Source organism: Symphalangus syndactylus, chromosome 24 (assembly GCF_028878055.3).
Source record: "Symphalangus syndactylus isolate Jambi chromosome 24, NHGRI_mSymSyn1-v2.1_pri, whole genome shotgun sequence".
Taxonomy (NCBI): Eukaryota; Metazoa; Chordata; class Mammalia; order Primates; family Hylobatidae; genus Symphalangus; species Symphalangus syndactylus.
This window is the reverse complement of record NC_072446.2, coordinates 31,829,061-31,851,633: the sequence shown is the minus strand read 5'-3', so window position 1 is coordinate 31,851,633 and position 22,573 is coordinate 31,829,061. Positions and strand designations below refer to the sequence as shown.

Here is a 22,573-nt window from a genome sequence, read left to right as displayed (position 1 = left end):
CAAACTTCTCAGGTACAGGGGAAGTAGATGGCACCCTCCCACTGCCCTGGGACCTGCTGCCTGGGAGTGGTGGAGGAAATAATGCTGATTGGCTGTGTCAAAGCCCAGTCTCCATTCAGCCAGGAGCTGCTGTGGTCATTCAATCTCTTTTTAAAACAAATTACAGAAGATCACATTCTCATTGTGAAAAAATGCAGCAATGTAATTTTAACATCTATGTCTAGAGCTACAGCTTGCTTTTGATTTTTACTCAGCAAATGCTTGGTCAATACATGGAAATCTACTTCTTTTCAACTAACGCATAGCATTCTATCCAATGGATGCCCTACAGTTTTTTATCCAGGCCACATTGATGGACATTTAAGCAATTTCAAATCTTTTACTATTGCAAACAATGCTGCAACTCAGCTTTTTACATGCGCCTTTCTGCACATGGGCAAACATTCCTCTAGAAAGCAAGAAATAAATTGCTGGGTTGAAAGATGTGTGCATTTTCAGTGTTAATAATGTCAAATTAGCCTCTAACAAGATGGTACCTATTTCATTTACTATCAGAAATGGAAAACCTGTTTCCCCATAGCCGCACCAACAATGAATTTCATCAAGGTTTTTCATTTTTGTTTCAATTTTACAACCAGTGCTGAGAGATGAGGGTTCAGGGATGAATATGGCTTCTTTCCTCTCCTCCAGGACAGTGCAAACCTTGCCATTGTGACATGAAAGGTGTTGTGATGGCAGTATGTCCACAGTGCTGCTGGATCCCAGGTAAATGACCCCTGGTTCTATTGGAAGAAATGGGGAGGGTGGTAGAAAATGCTGCAGAGAAAAGGTGACACTTGGTTAAGGCTTTGGAGGCTGAGCAGAAATTTGCCAAACACAGAAATGCAGGAAGAGCTGGTGATAGGACTAGTCCAAGCAAAGGCATGGAGCAAAGGTACTGCCTCATGCCCTTGGGGAGCTATTTCAGGGAGGCTGGAGACAGAGATGAAGGCTTCTGCAGGAGCCAACATTCGAAGGACCTTGAATGCCATGTCAAAGGGTCAGAGTTCTGTCCTGAGGGCTAGAAGGTCATCTCCACATGGGAAGGCATCTTTTTTATCAGACTGTCAGGCACATAGTAGGTGCTCAGTAAACATGTATGGAAATAAAAAGGAGAATTTCAAAGGTATTTGAGCAACATGCTTAATTATCTTTCACCCCTCATGGAGACAAGGTGTGTTCCATGCCAGGGACTGAGATCCAGGCTTCACTCTGGACATTGGAGAGGTGGCACAGACACACTCAGCTCAGGAATTCTTTCCCGGGTTGCAGCCCCCCTCCCGGCCATGTGCCAGGTCCCTTTCACCTCTGCCCGTTAGAGATTGCTTTTGGTTGCTGTGTTGACAACCCCTGTTTCTGTGTTTGGAGCGGCTGTTCAGTGCCATTTCCTGATTTAATATCAGCGCCAGCATACAGCAAGGATGCACAGTTAGCAGTTTTTGCTCCAAGTATTTTTCAAGTTCCCTTTTGATGTAAGGGTTCGGTTTGCAGCTTCCCTGATCTCACAGAGCAGGGAGGGAGAGATTGGGGGAAGGAACTGGGAGCCGGAGGTAGGAGAAGACGACCCTGAGAAGATTCATCTAGTCCAGCTGAGCTGAGAGACTCCAAGCTCCTTCTGCAAGGGGATGGCAGAGGGATCAGCAAAGACAGGGCAGGCTGAAGGGTTTCCTGGAAGGTGTGGCCTCTGAAGCAAGGCTGCTGTTACCCTTCTGTGTGGGCACAAAGATGTACACATGTCTGTGAATATATGTCTCTGTCACAAAAACAAAGGGTTAAAAAGGTTAAATAATCTAACATGATGCAATTCAAAGCACCAGGAAATGAAAACAAAATTGGTCCAAAGCAAAACTTAAGGTTGGGACAGGTCTCAGTAGTGCTCAGTTTTTCAGGGTTTGGGGTTGTTTGTTTGTTTGTTTGTTTGTTTTTGACTGAGCATCTACTATGCCCAAGGACTTCCTCAGGGCTGAGTGCTCATCCTCTTCTGATGGAAACAGATCTTTTTCACTATATTATGGCCAATGCAACAAGAGAGCATGCTCGGGGACTGTGCACACGCAGGAACACACACCCACATTTAAGGGCAGGACACAAAAAGAGACTGGGCACTTCTTCACCAGAGTCCTTGAAGGCCTGCACCCCTCCACCTATAGACACCTCTGTGACCTGCTGCTGGGGCTCCATTCCACCTCTTCTACCACCCACCTGTTGGACTCTTCTCCAAGACCTTCTATGTCATTTGGGGTCTTCTGAGAAGCAGAAGCCAAAACAGGATCCTATGTGTAAGAGGTTGACTCGGGGACACACCTGTGAAGTATAAAGGAAGAGAGGGCAAGAGGAGGCAGGGAGAGCTTTCAGACCGTGAAGTTGGTCTCGCCCCTGTGAAAGGAGAAGGGGAAGGAAGGAGGATGTGGAAGGAAGAGTCTTAGACTGCAGCACTGCTCTAGGAAAGCTGCAACCAGGATCATGCCACCCAGTCATGGCAGACTTCCCCAGGTAACGAAATTAGCCCAGCAAAATCTTATTGTGTGTTTTCTACATGTGAGGGACTGCATTATATTTAGATTGCATCATCTCACTTAGTCCTTCACAATAACCTTAACAGACAGGTACTATTTTCATTATTACCCCATTTTGTAGGCTGAGGCTTAAATAAATTAAATCCCTTGCCAGAGGCCGCAAGTTACAAGTGACAGAGGAAAGATTCAAAGGCTGTTTCACTCTAACTATTGCTCTGGACTGCTGTGGCCAGGAGGAGGCTTGGAAAGGGTAAGTGGGAGGCTTATTTCTCTTTTTGCACCCATCTCTCCTGCTTATGGGCCCTGGGATGTGTTTCAGCACAACCCCCAAGAAGGCTTTTCTGGTCTCATCAGGGCTGATGCCAGCTCATTCCAGGCTGGTCTGCCAGTCAGCCCCAAGCAGATGGCCCAGAATGCTCACCTGAAATAGGCACTCTCCAGCAGCCACACATGTGCTTTTCTCTTGGGCATTACCTCCTCCAGGAAGCCTTCCTGCTGTCTGGCCCATGTCATATAGACACTTTGCCCAGAGCATCTGTTATATATGTGTCTACCACCAAACTCAGCCTCTCTAGGACCAAAACCAGGTCTGAGTCATGTCAGCACCCAGCACAGGAGGGCATAGCACTGGAGGACAGCAATACATGCACCTGGTGCTTGGACAAAGGAACGTGTCCCAGGGGCATCAAGAAGACACCCTTAGAGAGCATGGATCGTTGTCGTGAAGGCCATTGCTTTAGCCTTCAGATGTGCAGCCTGCACTCCCTGGCTTGGTTGCCAGGGGCCTCACCAACCCCCAGGCAGTGTTAACAATTGAGCTTCTCGCTTCTCTGCAGCACATAACACTCCCACCCTCACCTCAACTTCTCTTGGGGGCCAGGCCCAGGCTTATACCCTTGCTTCCCAAAGCCTCAGCATCTGCTTGCCTGCCAGTGGCACAGTGGGTAGCCCCAGCCAAGGAGGAGAGTTATTTTTATTTATTTCTTCTTAATCATGAACTTAATTTAGCTGCTAATCAGGTTACCATGGTGACTTGCACTGGATTTATAGCAGTTTCCTAAAGTGCCTTTTTCACACTCTTTTGGTAAATGAATAAAATTTGGGTGATGCACAAAGCGCATAAATATTGGGTGTCCTAGAAAAAGGTCAGAGCATCCGTTTTGTATTTGCCTTTTGCCCTGACTAATCAGGCATAAGAGAGCCATGACTGTGAACAGATTCCAGGTTCCTCTCCTCTGCCCTCCCTTTAAAACCTTCAATGGATCCCTACTGCCAGCAGGTAAAGTCTGAGATTTTTGCAGTGCTTTCAAGGCCTGCCCTTCTATCCTCCCTTCACTAACACTCTACCTTCCAGTTCTCCTGTGCTGTTTCTTGCAAGCTTATTCCTCTCTGCTTTTGTTTGTGCTGTGCCCTGATCTGGAAAGCCCTTCCCAGACAGCAGGAAAGCCCTCAGCCTTCTGAGCTCTCCAGAAGGGTTAATTCCTCTCTCCTCTGTTCTGGGAATGATGGTAGCCTGGCTTGTCTGAGAAAGGTTTTCCCCCTTGTCTTGAGACCACTCCCATTCCTATGTGCTATTTTAGAAAACCTTTGAGCACTCTTACTGTCTCCACTATTGCTTGGACCAGGGGTGGGGTCTATAGTGCTGGCCAGCCCAGGAGAGTGGGGCAGGAAAGTAGCAAGGAGATGAAATGAGCAGTCGGTATTTTGACAGCTTTCCATATTTCACTGCGTGGGAACCTCACCTCGTATTCTACCCCAGTGTTTGGGAAGAGAGGGATCATCCCGTGGGCTCAGAAGGACTTCTGCCTTAGGCTTTCTGCAAGCCCTCCCCCCACCTTGTGGCTCCCAGAAGGGAGAGTGTCTCCAAGCTGGAGACCACAGTTTCCAGGTTTCCCTTGAGGACCTTGGGGCCGGCTGCCAATCAGTCTTGGGATCAGCCACAATCCATTAGCGAATGCCCAGGGCTCAAGGCGCCAACAGAGCCACCAGGCGTCGGCGCCAGATCCTACTCAGGGAACCCAAAGCCACCTTCAATTATTGTCTTGGACTTTGTAATCAGACAAGCTGGACCCACATAGGCTGTTTTCCTAGTCTCAGAAACCCCTCCAGCTCCAGTTCTGGCATCCTGAGCTCACCAGGCACTCTCCAGGCCAGGATGTACATGCAACCCAACAGGAGACCACTCTCTGAACCTCCTGGGTCACAAAAGGAACCACCTGACCCCTTTGCGGCAGCCCACGCTATAGGTAAGGCTATGTGAGTGCATTAAATTACCACCCCTCTCTTAGCCTCACTTTCCCATCTGGAAGGTACAGCTGTAGTTATGGCAGATGCACTGGCATCAGTGATCGTGGACTTATTTTACTTCTGGCCTTCTAAACTTGGAGTCAGAAGAACCGAGTTCGAATTCTTGCTCTGCACCTTTATTTGATTTTGCTTCAAGATTGAAGCCAGGGGAGAGGAAAGGGCGGTTTTCCAGAAGGCCTTTGGAAGCGTGAGATCAGCAGACCCAGATATCTACAATAGTGACCAAGAAGGGAACATCTTGTGATATGCCGGGCAAGCCCTGAATGGCTGCACAACCTCAGCAGGCAGGTTTGTCCCTTTGTACCACCAGAGGAATTCTGGCCAAAATGACTCAGAGGATCTGGGAATGGGGAATAGATGTACAACTCCCTCTAACCAAGCATGGAAGGACCCAGGTATCCAGACCCAATCACCCAAGGCTTGAGAGAGTCTGGGGTTCTAACCCTAGCTCAGTGGCAAACTTACTGTGTGATCTTGGGCAAGTCACTTAGCCTCAATGGGCTTCAGAGAGTTTTTCTGGAGACATGAATCCTTCCCAAATGGGGGTGAGATCTTATGTTCCCCACACCCTTCTCCAGCATGTGAGCTTATGAAGCTGGCTCTGGCCCATCCAACAGCAGTTGGGGTGGGGGACAATATGACTTTGTAAAAAAACTCAGAATAAAGCACAGTAACCCCTCCAGCCACTGGGGACTGCCTTACTCCACCCCTGCACATATCTTAAGGTGAGAATTAACAGGTCCCCATTCCTGGTAAGGACTTGACAAGCATCTTGCATGGAGAAAAACCGAGAGCTCCTCATTGACTTGGTAGATGTTACACAGCACTGTGTTTAAGAGCACAGGCTCTGGAGCCTGACTCCCTGGGTTCAAATCCCAGCTCTGTCATTTACTATCTGTATGGCCTTGGGCAAGTTGCCTAACCCTTCTGTCTGCTCTTCTTCACATGTACAATGGGACTAATAGTAGCATTTACCTCATTGGATTGTTGGGAGGATTAAGTGAGTAGATACACGTTAAGCACTTAGTGTTGAAGGTTGATGATTATGTATCAAACGTTTCTCCCATATATTTGTTCTCAAAGCTACTATTATTAGCCCCATCTTACACTCAAGAAAACTGAAATGCAAAGAAATTAACCCTCTTACCTGGTCCCCATGCTCTCTGCTAGTGCATTTGCCATCAGACCTTGCTGCTCCCACTTCTGCTCTATATGATCAATGCTCTCCACTGACTTGTTTTGCAAAACAAGTTCATATAGCAATGGAAATAGAGAAGGGAGTTGGGAGTTAATTAGGGCAGGGTGAGCCACAGATCAATTTTAACATTGTTAAAGGAGAGACGACTAGACATTAGCATGTGATACAACAAGAACCATCACAACACCATCTACAAAGGCTTCTAGCCAAAAATCGAATACGACTCTGATCAGGCCTCTGGATCAAACTACTGATTTCCAGGAAACACAGGGGATGGAGGAACATGTTAAACAACACCACAAGGAGGCGCTCAGCTGAATCTGGAATGTGAAACAATCTACAGGAGAAGGACCAAAATTCATCAAGAAACAAATGGCATTTAGGAAAGAGAAATAAATCACATTTTTAAATGTGAGGAAAAGGGAGGACTGTTATAAATAAGCTTAAGAGACATATCAGTCTAATGCAATGTTTACAGCCTGACTCAAACTAAATGTAAAAAGGAGGTTTTGAGACAATTGGGAATATTTGAATCTCTACCAAATATTAAATGAATTGGTTTTTTCATTGGGTTAGATGTGGTAATGATATTGTGGTTATGTTAAAAGAAATTGTAAATCCTTATCTACTAACAATACCTCCTAAAATGTTTATACATGAAATGAGATGATATCTGTGATTTGTTTTAAATGCTCCAGCAAGGGGGTGGGGGTCAAGGGTACATGCAGGTTTATAGTGATTTTCTGTTCTTCTGTATGTTTGGAAAATGTCATAATAAAAAGTTTAAACTAAAAAGGAGGGCAGAGGATGAAGGCAGATCACTAAGTATGAACAGTTGTAGGTATGGGTTTCAGAAACATTGGTAGTGAGTGAGGTTTGGCCCCATGGAGATGGGACTGGGAAGGCACTCAGCCCCTCATACAATCTCAGGTCACCTGAGGGAAAATAAGCCTTTGCACACCACTCTGGAATTCATTTGTTTAAACACTCACTCACTCTCCAATTCATTCATTCATCATCCATCCATCAGTTCATTGTGCAGTCAACACACCTGTTTGTTGAGAGTCTACACTGTACCAGAAACTGAGAACCCAAAGGTGATCATTCTGTCCTTCTAGCACTTACGGTGAAGGCAGGAGAGTCAAACGCTTGTTAAATCTGCCATTACGCAGTTACAGCTTCACAAACCCTGAAAAGTCTGAGGTAGGAAGTGGATTGCATGCCATCAAGAAGTTTAACATGGGCAAACAAGACTTGTTCTGGAGTGAGAGACGGTCGGGGAAGGTTTCGCTATAACATTTAAGCTGAGACTTGAATGATGAAAAGGAGACAGCCATCTAAAGAGCCCAGGGAAGGGTGTTCAGGCAAAAAGAAAGGCAAGAGAAAATGTCCTGGGGCAGGAAGGAGCCAGGGATTTTCAGGAGTGTTCAGTATACAATAGCTATAGCAGAGAGACTCACAGGCTGGGGGATATCTGGGGCTGTTAACTGCTGCTCTTGAACCAAGAGAAATGTCTCTCCCATACACAGAACATGTCATATAGACACAGAGGCCTCAGGCCAGATGACAAATGCCCCACCAGTTATCAAGACAGGTATGGGGGAAGTGCATGTGCATGTTAAAGCACTAGAGAAAATGTTCTACTTCCTTAAAGAATTTTAATTTGGGACTAGGGTGGAGAGGAAGGGAAGAAGGCGGCCCTGGGGCAGAGAAGAGGCTACTACAAAGGGAACCATCAGAATCGCTGAGTAAGTAATACTCCCAATTAGAGATTTAAAAACCAATGGTGAAAAGCAGGCTTGTGCTCAGCTCAGCCCTCCCTCCCTCAGCCAGCCTCAGTCAGGGAAAGGAAGTCGTAGCCAACCGTGGGGACAGTTGCCCAGTGATTTATGGCCCTGAGACAAAGGCTCCCAAGGAAAGGCCCTGCGAAACTCAGACGTGTTGTTGGAACAATTAGAGCCCATCCATCTATTTGAGTCAGCACAGCATCCGGAAAATGGGCCTGGCCTGGGCTGAGCACCAGCTCTTCACGTGGGACTTTCCGCATGGTGAACACACACAAGAGCCCAGTAGCTGGTGGGGGAAAAGCCCCATTTTTCAGATAAGGAAAATAAAGCTCTCAGAAAGACAGCTTGCTCAAGGTCATCAGCTAGGAGATTCAAACTCAGATCTGTTGGAGTCCCAAGGCCACACTCTTTTTGGCATTTCTTACCATCTCCCTGGAAGTTTCTGCAACTGCCCTGGGTGGCTAGTCCCTTGGGGGCTACTGGGCTCTTTCTTCACTTTTCCAAGATGGGGCTGCTGTTGCCACTGCAGAAAGGTTTAGCCCTCAGATCTCGATTCACTCTAAAAAGCTAAGCTGGTGTATCCAAATCCAATAGCAGGTCCCTCTCCTGCAGAACAAAATGCGTAATTCCTCCTCTGGAACTGTGATTCTACAGGGACCTGGAAGGGGTCAGTGGTATCGGGCCCCTGCCGCCAAACCATGTGCGGCGTCCTGGGCCCTTCTAAGAAATGCATGTCAGAAGCACCCCTCGGGGCACATGCATAGCCCCGTGAGCTGATTCCAGCAGCTGCACTTCAGGAGTGCTGTGTCTGACTCAGCTCTGTGATCCCAGCACAGCGTCTGATCCAGAGAAGCACAGAGCAAATGTTTGCTGAATAAAGGAACAGACCTTCGGCATTGGAGATATTGCAGCAAACCCAACTTTAGAAGAAAAAAAAAAGGATGGCTTATTAAAATAAGCTTATGGTACAATGTTCATTGTAAAAAGTGGATGATACAATCATATAGCAAAAAAGTCCCACAAAAATCCAGTATATATTTAATAGTGTAAAGTAACATGCATATATTTGTGGACTGTGAAAATTCTAGATTAAAATGTAAGCCAAAATATTAAGTCCTATCACTGTGCAGTTGGCTTATGTGTAGTTTTATTTGCTTCTTGAATTTTTTTTCCAAAATGTGTTATAAGAGCATATGCTATTTTCATAATAAAAAGGAAAAGCTGTAACTATTTTTTTCATAACACAATTTTTACATAATAAAGTTTAGGATGCTGCCTGCCTCTCTGAATTCAGAGGCAGCTGCTGGGTGCCAGGCAAGGCAAAGATATTGTGTGAGCTCAAAGTCAGCTTCCTCAGTCCACAGACCCCAGGGCCACAGGACCCACACTGGCCTCAGGAGCCGCCCATTCCCTGTCTGGGTCCTTGGGATAAGGAACCACATGGATGCCAGACCTCACAGCCATCTGCCAAAATCTTACCAAAGCCAGGTACATTTCCAAGACTCCTTTCTCCATAAGCAAGTCAGTAAATCAAAGTGCATCTCATACACAAGGTGGGCCCTTTCTGGTAAAACACAAAAAAACTTAATCTTTGGTCCAGAAGCAGTAGATTGCGGCAGCAAGTCAGCAGCCAAAACCATTAATCTTTGCTGCGTTCCCCAACTGGCCCGAGTAGTAAAGAAGATAATACCCCAGCAGAATCAGTGACCCACTACAAATTGGTCCTGAAAGGTCCACCAGCATAAATAGACTTTTGCTGATCCAACACTTGTTAGGAACCCCAACAAAGAGACTATTGGCTCATCTGATGAGCCGCTAGCAAGGGGCCCTTGCAATGGCTGGTGATGGATGACCACCCTCCCTTGGAGGGGAAGATGCAGCTCCTGGTATGGGGCCCTTTCTCATCTTAAATTTGTCTTCAATAAATCACAGGTGCAGAGAAGCCAGCATCAGTTTCATTACACCTACATGCTCCAGTATCAATCACACCACCATGGCGGCCTGTCTGGGCGCAGTTCATTTCAAGTGGCTGTTTCTGTCCTGATTCCGTTTCCACTGCAATGCACCCCTCCAAGGGGCTGGGGCCTGGAGAACGGGAGGAAGAAGCTTTTCTGTAAAGGCCTATGCTTCCCTGGCCTCAGTACCTATTCCCTTCTCCTTCTCTATTAACTATTCCCCAAACGTGTGTCACTTGGAGCTCCGGATCCAGTGCCTGTGCAAAAGGCTGAAGCCCCAGGATCAGAAAAATTTGTTTTTAGATAATAGGTCTGACATTTGCCAGCTTGGAGCAAGTCATTTTACTTTGCAGAGGCTCAGCTTCTTCATCTGGAAAATGGGGCTAAAGACACCTGCATCTGGAGATGAAACACAGAAACAATTGTAAAGGACCTGGCACAGGCTGGGTACAAAGTGGGATCTTCAGTTCATGTCAGTGCCAGTCCCTGCTCATCCCTGGCTGAGATGCTGGTTGAAGAGAAAGTATTGCAGGGATGGCTGATCTTGCTTTCCCTCTGGTACTCAGGCCAGTGAGAAAGTGAAAATTCTGTTGTTCCTCTTCTCTGTGTCTACCTGCCTGGACCAGTCCTGGTGCCAGTAAAAGTATGTCAATTATGGCTCAGAATTTATGAGGATGCTGCCACAGCTCGTTTTTTGTCTTGTTCCTTTCATTGTAGGCAGTTAAAATACACTTAAAACTAAAGACACCAGAGAGCTCTCAGACCTCTTCTTAATGCACATAATCAAATACTTTGATGTCATTAAATGCATATGTAAGGCTCATCATAAAAGCTGTGAACTTCTTTTTTAAAGAATCATAAATGGGAATAAATGGTTTCTTTTTAGGCAGGGCCTAAGCCAGTTCGCCTACAACCACTAGAGGCAGGACGGAAGCATCCCTCCAAGCCTGCCAATAGGCCTCCTCCAGAGGGCACAGCCCAGCTGCCTCTGCTGTGGGGTGGAGCTCTCAAGGCCTAGTGGCAGCCCTGTAAATTGTTAACTAAATAAGTAGATCTTTGAGCAGCAGAGAGGGGAGTGCAAAGGACCCTGCTCCTGAGCTGGTAAGGAATGTCAGACGGAACAAGCTTCTCAAAAAGACACTTCCATTCACTCTAAACCTACAAGAAAGCCAGAGTGACAGGGCCATTTATTTGCAGAAGAGCTGGGGAGGGGGTGGAAAGGGAGGCAGAGATAAGGAGAAGGAGGAGAGAAATAAGGAGGGAGAGGCAGGGGGAGAGAGAAGGTTCACAAAGCAGGCAGAGAGAGGGAGACAGAGAAGGAGAGGGGGCAGGCTCTACCCCAGGGTCCAGTGTCTCATCCATCACCAGCCATTGCAAGGACCCCAGTGGTTCAGGGTCCAATGTCTTGGCACTGCATGTTGGCTCAGAATTCTGAGACAGAGCCTACAGAACTGCATATATATCCAATACATCTCAGAGAAGAGAATATAATAGCAATAAAGATGATGATGATGATGATATTGAACATTTACTCTGTGTCCAGTCTAATGTCTAAGTTCTTTACCAGCATGACCTCATGTAATTCTCCTAACAACGCTATATGGTAGCTACTGTATTTCATCAATTCTAAGACATAAATTTTCTTTTTCCCATTTTAACACCTCTGAAGTTGAGATGCTTTTTGAAATCACTATCAGCCTGGCAGCAGTCTTGATGTCACTGTCATATCTGGGAACACACATCAAAACTTGCGGAACAAGTATTTGCAGCTTAAAATCCTGAGGACAATAGAGGAATGGTTTTTAAAGAAATGCTATCACAAACGCCTGCAATGTGACAGTAGATGATAGTCTGTTGAAAAACACGGACATTGACAATGCTGAGTTAGTCTCTGAATATGAGGAAGTTTTAGGAATACCTTAAACAAATTATTTCACTTATATTTTCCTTTTCACATATGTATACAAAGGTCTTGTGACAAACATCTATGTTTAAATAAACCTGAAAGTTCTTTTCATAAGTATAAAAATAAAATTCTAAGTGATAAGAAAGTATTATGTCATGGTTTCATTGGCAATGATTTGACTGTTTTTTAGTGTTTCACAAAATAATGGTGCAACATACAAGTTCTCTAAGTCCCATCTTATAGATGAGCAAACCGAGGCACTTTTATTACTTGCTCAAAGCCACACAGATAGTCCAAACTCCAGGTCTTTCTGATTCTAGAACCTGTGTTCTCAGCCATTATTGCTCTTCATCTCTGACATCTCTGAATTCAGATCAACATAGGTTCTGATTCCAGCTTTGCCACTTTCTGGCTTTGTGACCCATGATACTGATGTCTAGTAGTCTCTGAGCCATAAAGCAGAAATGCTAACGAAACCTGCTTCTCAAAGTTATGGGTGGGAAAATCCATATATGAAAAGGTTCAGCACAGTTCCTGGCCCCAAGAAAGCGCCCAGGATGTGGCAGGCTGAAGAAGGGTTTACCTGTAAGTCTGCGCACATCCGAATCTGAAGAACACCCCTTTGCCTATGCAGCAGCGGACAAAAGACTGGGTGGCACCAAGAGCTCAGATCTAGGACTGGAACTGTGTCAGTAAAAGATGCTTTTAGCACTCTCAGGACAAGCCAGTCTGTATACACTTCCTGGTGCCTGTGAGATGCTCAACTCTTCCTTCCTACTAACAAAACAACAGCTGCAGTGACCGTAATTAGTGTATTACTTTATTATTACCATTTTGAATGCCTATACTTTGGGACTGTTCTAAGGCCTTTACCCACATTGTAATCTCACAATAATCCCAGGAGTAGGCACATTACAGATGAGGGGAAGGCTCAGAGAGTTGAAGAACACATAGGGCTGTCTTTGGGCGTCCTGGGCTGATTCAGAGAACAAATACGCCCAGCGTCTTAGGTTAATTTGGTATTTTGGGGTCCCATGGTTCATTCCCATTAGGTCTGAGATTCAAGTTAAGATGTTGACTTCTAAAAGTCACAAAGGATTTCTTCTCCATTGCCCCACACCAATGATAAATAAAACATGTTTACCATGGAAAATTCGGAAAATATTTATAACAAAAAGACGTGGTCACACATAATCCCATTGCACAGAGAACACCTCCTGGTTTACGTTTTTTTGCTCCTTTTCTCCCATTCTTATTTCTAACCATATTTTACACAGTTTATGTTATTCATGGAATTTTATATCTTGCTTTTATCTCCTGGCATAAGCATTTCCCATGTTATTAGAAACTCTTTAACATCGTTTTTATTGTTACCAATATTGTTGAATGGGTGGACCATAACGTCCTTAACCACTCCCTTCATGTGGGAGCATTTAATGTCCGCAGGCACAGACTTGTGTGCCTAAACCTTTGCTTACATTTCCATTCCTTTGGGATAAATTATTTACAATAGCATTACTGCATCAAATGACTTGTACATTTTTAAGACTCTTGATAGATATTGTCAAATTGTAATTCATATTTAAGAATATCTGTTTCAACCTTTTTTTTTTTTTGAGACAGAGTCTCATTTCATCACACAAGCTGCAATGCAGTGGTACGATCTCAGCTCACTGCAACCTCTGCTTCCCAGGTTCAAGCGATTCTCATGCCTCAGCCACCCTAGTAGCTGGGATTACATGCTCATGCCACCACACCTGGCTAACTTTTGTATTTTTAGTAGAGATGGGGTTTCACCATGTTGGCCAGGCTGGTCTTGAACTCCTGGCCTCAAGTGTTCAGGCTGCCTCGGCCTCCTAAAGCACTGAGGTTACAGGCATGAGCCACCACACCCAGCCGAATATTAACATTTTTTATTGTTATTCTGATAATGAAATTTTTCTGATTGCTTTCAATTAACATATTTTAGTTTACTAGTAAGCATGAACTTTTAAAAAAAAACCTTATTTTACAATTGTATCTGTGGATTTGTGAGGTTACAGCAAAGCAGTTAAGAGCCCCTGCCTGCTAGATTAAGCTGCGTGATTTTGAATCCTGGCCCCTCACTTACAATATGCGTGATCTTGGGATGATTATTTAACTTCTCAAAGCTTTATTTTTTTTCTCATCTTTTAATAGGGATGAGAATAATAACACTTAACTCATAGGGTCTTTGTAAAGAATGAATGAGAAATCCCATGTAAATTATACCTGGCATATAGTAAGTGTTCACTAAATATTAGCTACTTGAATTTCTTTTGCAAATTCTTTTTCATACCCTTTTCTCATTTATCTTTTGAGATCTTAATATCTTTCTCATCCATTTGAAAGAGTTCTTTTTATAGGAAGAACATTAGCCCTTTGCTACATACGTTGTGAATATTTTCTAATTGGCTTTTAAAGCAACATACTTTCTCTCTTGATAGTCTCCATGAGAGTATTTTAGGGCCATCCACATCCAGTGAAGCTGAAGGGAAGGGTTAGGTCTATTCAGTAAAGATATAGAAAAATGAAGGAGTTTTCATTTCCAGTGATGCGCCCCAGAAAACATTGCTTCCATTCACAATGCTGCATTTCTAATAGATGAGGTAAGAATTGATGGGGCTTGTCGTACTCACAAAATGACGCCCAAGCGGGGATGCACGGAGAACGTTGCCACGGCTCCGACATGTTGATGCCAAACACTGCACGAAGCACTTCGTGTCAGGGAAAGAAGTGTTAGAGCTTTCTCGAGCCCACTCTTTCTCAGTTTGGAAGCTGTCCTCATGTTCACAAGGATATTTTGGTAGAAAACCTCCTTTTCCAGGATCTCCATTTGCCCGTCGCCACTTCTGTGTACTCAGTACTTTTCTGTCAACGAGGGTTCCAAGGAGTGAGAAAGCCTGTTTTTGTTTTCATTTTTTATGTCTATTAAAAATAAACACGCTGAGAAGCTGCCTCTTAGTCTCTTTATCAAGCCCCAAATGACGTGTAGCCCTTGTCAACTCAGCGTTGACGAATGCAATCAGCATTTACAAAATCAGATTTGTAAGGCATCGGGAATAAACTTAGCTAAGGGCAGGTTTCCCCTCCATTGATCAAAACGGGTTTTTGCCGAATGATGGGCAGTCAGTCGGTCCCTCAAAGTAAGTAAGCGTACAGGCAGGCAGGATGCTGTCCCCAGCCCACCCACCTGGACCCAGCTCACAGGACACCTGGCAGGTCCTTCTGCTAAGAAAGCCGAGAAGCCCACCTCTTTATGGGTCAGCACAAATGGGGCACATTTCATGCTGAGTCAATTTAATCAATACTTTTCTTGCTTTGGAAACCCCAAGCATTTAGAGAGAGCAAAGCCACACTACACAGTAAAGCAGCTTTAAATTCTAATGAGCTTCTCTGTGCTAATTAATGACTTTGCTAACTGGAAGCTTTCTTTGTTAGAAAACACACTCTTGCCTTTCAAGATGACAGCTTTTCCTTTCCCGAATGTCTTTTATTATCAAACCAGAAAGGGAAGTACTTTATGCCTCTCATCCTGTTAGAACTAATAGATTTTTATTATTTAAAAAATAATTTTCTTTTAGTAACCAGCTTTGCATTTTGCCTTATAAAAGCTAGAAAGTGCAAGAGGTCAATTTCTCCTAAATCCTACCTGTCACCCGCCTGGCAGGAAATGGAGTTCTAGAGGATAAACAGAGCTTCTTCTGGAATAGACACAACAGTATGCCCCCTCCCGCCCCCTTCCATTGCACAGTGAGATTTGGTAATTTGCAAATTGAGCAGCCATCATTATTTTTTCAGGAGCAAACAGGGTCTCCACTCCTCACTAGGAGAGTGTGGCCCAATCATTTGTCTCGGCAACGCAGGAATTCTAGAGCACTTGAGAATTCTTAGCCATAAAGCTGATTACTAACACAGGGGTGGTTATAAAGAAAAAAAATCTTTTTAATCTGGGGAGGAGGGAAAGGGAAGATGAAGGGCAAGAAGGAAAAGATACATAGAGCTCATTGCTGGAGTTATCAGCCCAAATCAGAGCTTGAACTCTAATTTTTTGTGAATCAGAATTCACACGTGAATGTATGAGTGGAATTTCTCTCCCTTTCTCTTTTCTGCCTTGTTGTTGTTGCTGTCTGACAAAAGAGTCCATCTGGGTCTCTCTGTCACTATCGCCATCTCTGTTCCTCTGTCCTTTCTGAGTACTTGAGGAAGATACCCTGCCTGGAAATAATTGCATTCAGACCCCTGAGTCCCACTTAAAAGTCTTTGGGACTGATCGAGATAAATCCCATCAGGCTTTTGTTTCCACTCAAAGTGCCCCCATCATTTATTAGACGAATTAAAGTATCAATTTCTGTTTAAACATTAACAGGGTGATGCCAAATATTAGTCAGTTCCTAATAATTCTGAGGGATTAAAAAGATAATAAAAGTAATAGTCCATTACATTACCTACTTCAGCAAGATTGTAATGAACGTAATAAATTCTGGATCAGGGTTATAACAACTTCCATCTATTTAAAATGAATTTGTAGGGTTACTTTCATTAACTATGTATATGGGGAAAATGATCTGACATATTACTTTAAAAGAGCTGTAAAACCGATTAGGAGAAAATATGCTTTCCAGACAGGGATGCCGGCCACTGGGGACAACTGCATCCTTGGGAAGTTGGAACGAGCTGCCGAGATAGCCCGATTCTGTCCTTCCAGCACTACCCACTTGCTACTCTGAAAAAAATCATGACAGCGTCAGCGCTGGTGAACGAGGGTGAGGGAACCTTCTTTTTCCCCTTCTCCTTTTATTTTTATTTTTTCCTTCCCAGGTATATTCCTACTAATGAACCAGGGCTCACTCTGGGAACTTCTGCAAGGAAATAAACCCTAGGCCTGCAGCCCAGCCTGGTCTTTGGACCCCCAGGGGAAAGCTGCCATATTAAAGGGGCCCATGCCCTCATCGCTAGAGGAGACAAGGGAGCGAGCACTTGACTGCACCACAGAAATTACTGCTGTACCTCGAATGCCCGCTTCATTTATCAATTTCATAGCAGAAAAACCCATATGACTGCCTTGTTCAGTCGCACGCTAAATCTAGTCACAGAAAGCTCCCCACCGCCAGTCAAGTGTGTTACGCACAGGCCTGGATAAAGTAACTTGAAATACCACTAATGATTTATACTTAATTGAACTTCTAAGTGATTAAAGTGGCAGTAATGAATGAATAACACCCTCCTCATTCCCTTGACCACTCGGCCCAGCCCCTCCAGGCAGAGTGGGCCTCTCCTGGGGAAGTCAGTGGGGATGGCCGACTGAAGCCATCCTCTGGGCTCCCCAATGCTGCTCATCCTGGCTCAATTGCTCTCACTTGCAGTAAATGACTCCATAAGCACCGAATCAGACCATTGATCCTTTTTATTAGATTTCCCAATTGTAAGGTTAATGCATTTGCATTTGGCAAACGGAGTCGGTGAACTCGAATCCCGAGCAGGGATCAGCGTTTAAAAGGACACATATGGGAGCAACTCTGTCAACACACAGATTTGCTGGCAGCAGTAGCCAGACGCTGACGCCCTTCCTTCCCCTGGCCCCCCTACCAAAGAAGGTGCCATAAGAATCCACTTCCAGGCCTGTGTCTTCCTTAGCAGCAGCCCCCATGGAACAGCCAGGGGGCCAAACCTGCTGCCCATGTCCTCCCCACCCCCAGTGCTTCTGTTTCTGGAAGAAGGAAGAATCCTGCAAAAGTTTTCAGTCACCTCAGACAGGGATAAAGGTGGATAGTTCACCTCGGGCCAGGAAACTTGCTGCCTTCTGTAAATGGAGGAGAGCCAGGACTTAAATCAGTGACAAGGACACAGGCTTCAGAAACCAAAAGTTCTTCTTTTCTGATGGTCATAGAGTCAGACAGGGGGCAGCCATTTATACCTAGGCCTCTACACCCGCCCGATGTGAATGTATTCTTGGATTTTCTAAATGCGTTAACCAAATGCTATTTAAGTGGTCTGGCTTCATTAGGATTTTCTAGTAAAGAAATTCATAAGTTGGAAAAACATACTTTGTTGATCTCATGTGAGTTCTGCGTTGGAGAATATAGCCATGGTTTAGGGGAAATTAGAAGTTACCCAGAGAAATCACCCCAGAAAACCATGTCCTTTTATAGAAGAGGAAACTGGGGTGCAGAGAGAATGAAACTTACCCAAGGACCACCCCCACCACAGTGAGTTCACGGAAAAACTCTCATCTTCTGCCTTCCAGATCGCCCTGTTGGGCCATCCTCAGGTTAAGAAAGCAGTACTCTCAGAAGAGGTGGTTTTGAGGCTGTGACAGTAAAGAAATAGTCTTTTTACATGAATGTCTTAAGACACAAGCCACATTTCATATTCAGCTGCATAAACTAGGTCTTTGTCTAAATTGTTCTGTGGAGTAGGATTCGCTGTAAGTATTGCTTACAGGATGGATTTGTTCAGCATCTTGCCTCTGAGGACAAGGAAGCTGGTTTCATCATTTCCATTCTGTTCACTTTTTCTGCTGTTCACTTTCTAAAGGTGGCCAGGACCCTGGGGAACAACACATCATGTGAAGTCAGATACTGAGGGTTCAAGCCCCAGCCCTGTCACTTACAGGCCATGTTATTGTTCTGAGTCTCAGTCTCCTTCATTGTAATAATTCCTCCTTGCTGAATTGTTTTGAGATTAAATGGGATAATACATGTGGAAATGATCAGTGCAGATGAAGCTCTTATCTAGGTAGGGCTCCTTATCCATGAGTTTTCTCCCTCCTGGTTTCATAGAAAAAGAGTGATCCCCTGGGCTTTACAGGCAGTAACTGACTGGTGACAGGTAGCCTAGAGACAGCCCACGTCAGTAAAGGGAGCTGTTTCCCGTCCCAGCTCTCTCTTGCTTTGCAAGAGAGGCCCAGGCCCTTGCCAGCCTTTCATTTGCCTCCTCTGCTGAAGGCTGGATGCTGTACCATCTTCGAATCACTGCTCAGACCTTGTCTGAGTCTCACAGAGCCTAAGAGGCCATGAAGATAGGGGTAGGGCAATTGCTGTAACAACAATTCAATTACACTTCAGTTGCCATAGTAGTCATTCTTATTCACTTACATTTTTTGAGCACTCATCATTTAAGTATTTTTTACATATGTTTAACCTCATCTAAGCCTCTCAGCAATCCTAAAAGGTTCAAATGGCCATGCCCACTTTACAGAAGCAGAAATCGAGGCTTGCATAGGTCAAGTGGCAGTCCAAAGCGACACAGCCGAGAGGGGACAGAGCTGGGGTTTAAGCTCAAGCCGGTCAGACTCCAGGATCCGTGCTCCATTTGTGTGCCCCGCTCCTAGGACTCACGGTACCTTTGTGGCAGGGCACAAGCCAGATGTCAGCAGGGACCCTGACCTATCATTCCTCTTTTAGCCAGTTGACCCATTGAGCCCTAGGGACAGGTATTTGTTCTCAGGGAAAGCAGAGCATCAGAGGAGAAGGGGAAAAAAATCCCCAAGTGAGCAACAGCTGACCTCTGTGAGTTATTGAGAAAGTGCCGAGGTGGCAAGGCTGGTGGTGACAGGGCCCCAGGGGCCTAAAGGAAGGGTGCTTATCTGATTGGGAGTGCATGCGGGCAGATTCTACCTAGAGATAGTTGCGGCTGGGCAGTCTGGGAAGAGAGGGCAAAGAGAGACTCCAGCTGGAATAGGCTACCAGTCCACAAAGAAGTTCCCAGCATTGGAGCTTGCCACCCAAGAAGCTTCAGACCTGAGCAGGCCAAATCCCAAATCCCCATAGGCCATGCCATCAGCCGTGGCCTCTGTTCTAAGGAGGACACACAGAATACCGGGTGTAGGGAAGCAGATGCCTGTCTATGCATAGACATGGACATACTTTGTCTCTAAGTAGGTCTGTGCTTGTCTGCAGGGGTGTGTGCCTGTGTGTGTGTGAATGTGCACGTATGTGCCCTCACAGCATCTGAGTGTGATGTGTGGGACAGTGTCTCTCTGCAGTTGTATCTCTCTGTGAGGATGAGGGTGGGTGGGCATGTGTATGAGTGACCATGGCTGGTCCCAGGACTAGCATCTATGGACCCGTGGAAGTCTTTATGCCTATGACTCAGCTGAGGTGAAGGATGATGGGGGAACAGTTGGTCCCATCAGTGGGAATGTCATGATTCACAGAAGTAGGTTCTGGGGGACGGAAGGAAGGGTCTGCTCTATCTTGAAGAGTCAGGAATGGCTGCCTGGAAGAAGGGGCATTTGCTACACGGAACCTTCCTCCTGAGTCTCTCATGGGCTGGACCTGAACCACAATGTGTGGAAACCCCTGTTACCACCCAGTCATATTTGGTCTGTCATCCCCAGAGCAGTTTGAGATAGGCCAAGCAGCACGACAGGCTGAGGAGTTAACCAGCCTCTTCCCCCGAAATATAAACACAAGCTCCCCACCAAGCCCTGTGTTCACAGGAGGTGATGGGAGTAACCAGGACAGCCCCTGGCCACCTCTGACTCCTGGACTTGGGGCTCTTGAGTACTGCATGGTGGGTGTTTCCCTGCTGGACTGACCTGATTTTTTATGCACAATGCAGAACAGACCCCTGTCCAGAGTTGGGCACTGCCCCTGTGACCAGGGCTGGTGTGGGCAACAGAGCTTGACTCTGTACCTCTGGCCTGGAGGCTGCAGTGCCTGAAACCCACTTCTATCACCACCTCTTACTGCTGTACGATTTGAGACAAGCCCTTTGAGCAATGTGAGCCTCAGTTTCCTCATCTGTCAGATAGAAATGATTATTTCCCCCATACCTCAGTCATTGATCCTTAGTAGCTGTGCCTCAAGCAAATCACTAAGCCCTCTGAGGTTCAGCTTGCTCGTCTGTAAAACAGGGACAATAATAGCAAATGAGATCACGTGGAGAAAAGCACTTCAAAATTTAAAAAATATCTGGTGTTTGAGAGAAATCACCTGTGAGATGGAAAGACTCGGCCAGATTTTCAATTCTTGGCTCCATCTGCAACCCTGGCTGGCATTTCTCGGAGGATGCAGGCCTCTGGATGTTGCTTCAGTGGCCAAGGAGGCTCAGACAGAGAGCTCCACGACCCCAAGGACAGGAAGGCCCAGGGACAGAGTCTGCCCGTCAGAAGGCACTGGCCCGTGGCTCCCTGGAGCTGCACAGCAATGATTCAGGAAAAGGCTGACAAGGATATTAGCAGCGTGGGTTTTTTTAATCCTGAGTCCAGAGAAAATGCACGGTCAGGAATAAAGGCGCCCAAGAGAGCAAGGAGAAGGAGAAATAATCAGAATTAGCCAGCGGGCGGGCAGCACGAACAGGGGAAATGCAGCCCCACCAGGGTTGGAGCCTCTGCAGGACCAGCTGAGGAGGTGGCCAGGGATTGGGCAGGCCTGGACAGGCGCATGAGGGAACTTGGGCCGGCTGGAGCCCAGCAAGCAGGCAGAAGGGAAGACAATAAAAGAAGCCATTATCAGGTGAGTCCAGCACCCTGGGAGGCTGCTGTGGGCCCCCCTAGCCACAAGGCAGTGGAAAAGGTGCTGCCAGAGGGCTTCAGTGCTCTGCCCCGCATTGTTCACGGAGCTCTGGATGTGGACATTGGGTTTCAGAGCGGCCAAGAGACTGCCCAGATCCTGTAGAAAGGCTGCAGAAGCCTCTGCAGGCAGCAGGCCTTCACACCCCACTCCCTCGAGGCTGAAACCTGACTAGGATGATAGAGACCATGGCCCTAAAATTTCACTGGGGCTGTCTCCCTGGCAGTTGGACAAGGTGTATCAAGGCATTCAGGGAGGTGATCCCAGGGCCTGCTATAAGAGCAGAAAGGAATGGATTTTGATGAGCTGGGGCAGAGAAATCATTTCCATGGCCAATGGAACTGATGTTGTTCCTAATTGAAACCTGCTTTTCACATGTCATTTAGACTATCAGATGGCTTCAGAAAAAGCCCCGGTCCTGAGAGAGAGAGACAGAGAGAGAGAGAGAGAGAGAGAGCGTGTGTGTGTGTGTGTGTGTGTGTATTGGGAGAGGGCAGAATTAATGCATCCACCCTTGATTCCACTGCAGATTCCAAATTAATGGAGTATAAATTAATGACAAACGTGTGTGACGTCCTGGAAGCCCAGTGCTACTGCGAAACCCCCTGACTCTGGGTCCTCAGGCAAAGTGCTTCCCTGAGCTGCTTTGCTACTAATCTGAGATAGAGGAATGGGAATGCATGTCCCCAAGTTCCCCTTGCTATGGCCAAGACCACAACATCCATTCAGCCCAGCTTTTTTTTTTTTTTTAAGCAGGAAAGGCCTCAAATTGAAGATTTGACAGTGACGGCAATAATTATACAGAATTAAATAGCGTGTAGGTGTGTTAAAAGCATTCATTGGCTAAATGTAATATTTATTCCACCACAATTTTGGTAATACCATTTGGGCCTATTTTTCTGCGATATTTAATACTCCAGAAGTGTCAATAAATAAAGGAATCAAGACCTCTCTGACCCTCTAACCTCTGATCCTCATTCCCAGTTCTTATCATGTAGGTTCCTTTCACTGTCAATTTGAGGTAAATTGGCATCTTAGGATTCAGGAGAAGCCTAGAAGGAGAAGAGGGTTACTTCCCTTGAGCACTGCTGATTGTCCATATCTCTCTGTTAAATGCTGTAAATTACACTGACTGACACGGAGAGCCCGGCAGACGTTCCCGAGAACTACTGCAAGCTCTCGGCATTACTTTCTCCCATCAGAGCTGTGCTGTCTCTGGGTCTGTAACTGAGCAAACACCCTCTTGCATTTGTACACCTCTCTTGGGTGCCAGGTCAAGGCAGGAATCACCTGGACCTCTCACCTCCCCAAGCCACTCTCCATGGGTCA

General features: G+C 45.8%; 1 long non-coding RNA gene across 1 annotated transcript; it reads right to left on the bottom strand.

Annotated features, from left to right (window-relative positions):
• Window positions 1-530: 530 nt before the first annotated feature.
• Window positions 531-21,038, bottom strand: LOC134735833 (uncharacterized). The gene is made up of 5 exons (XR_010119360.1): window positions 20,666-21,038; window positions 20,506-20,575; window positions 17,915-18,036; window positions 14,366-14,597; window positions 531-1,792 (listed from the first exon to the last, which is right to left on the bottom strand). It is a non-coding gene; the product is annotated as an uncharacterized lncRNA (long non-coding RNA).
• Window positions 21,039-22,573: the final 1,535 nt, after the last annotated feature.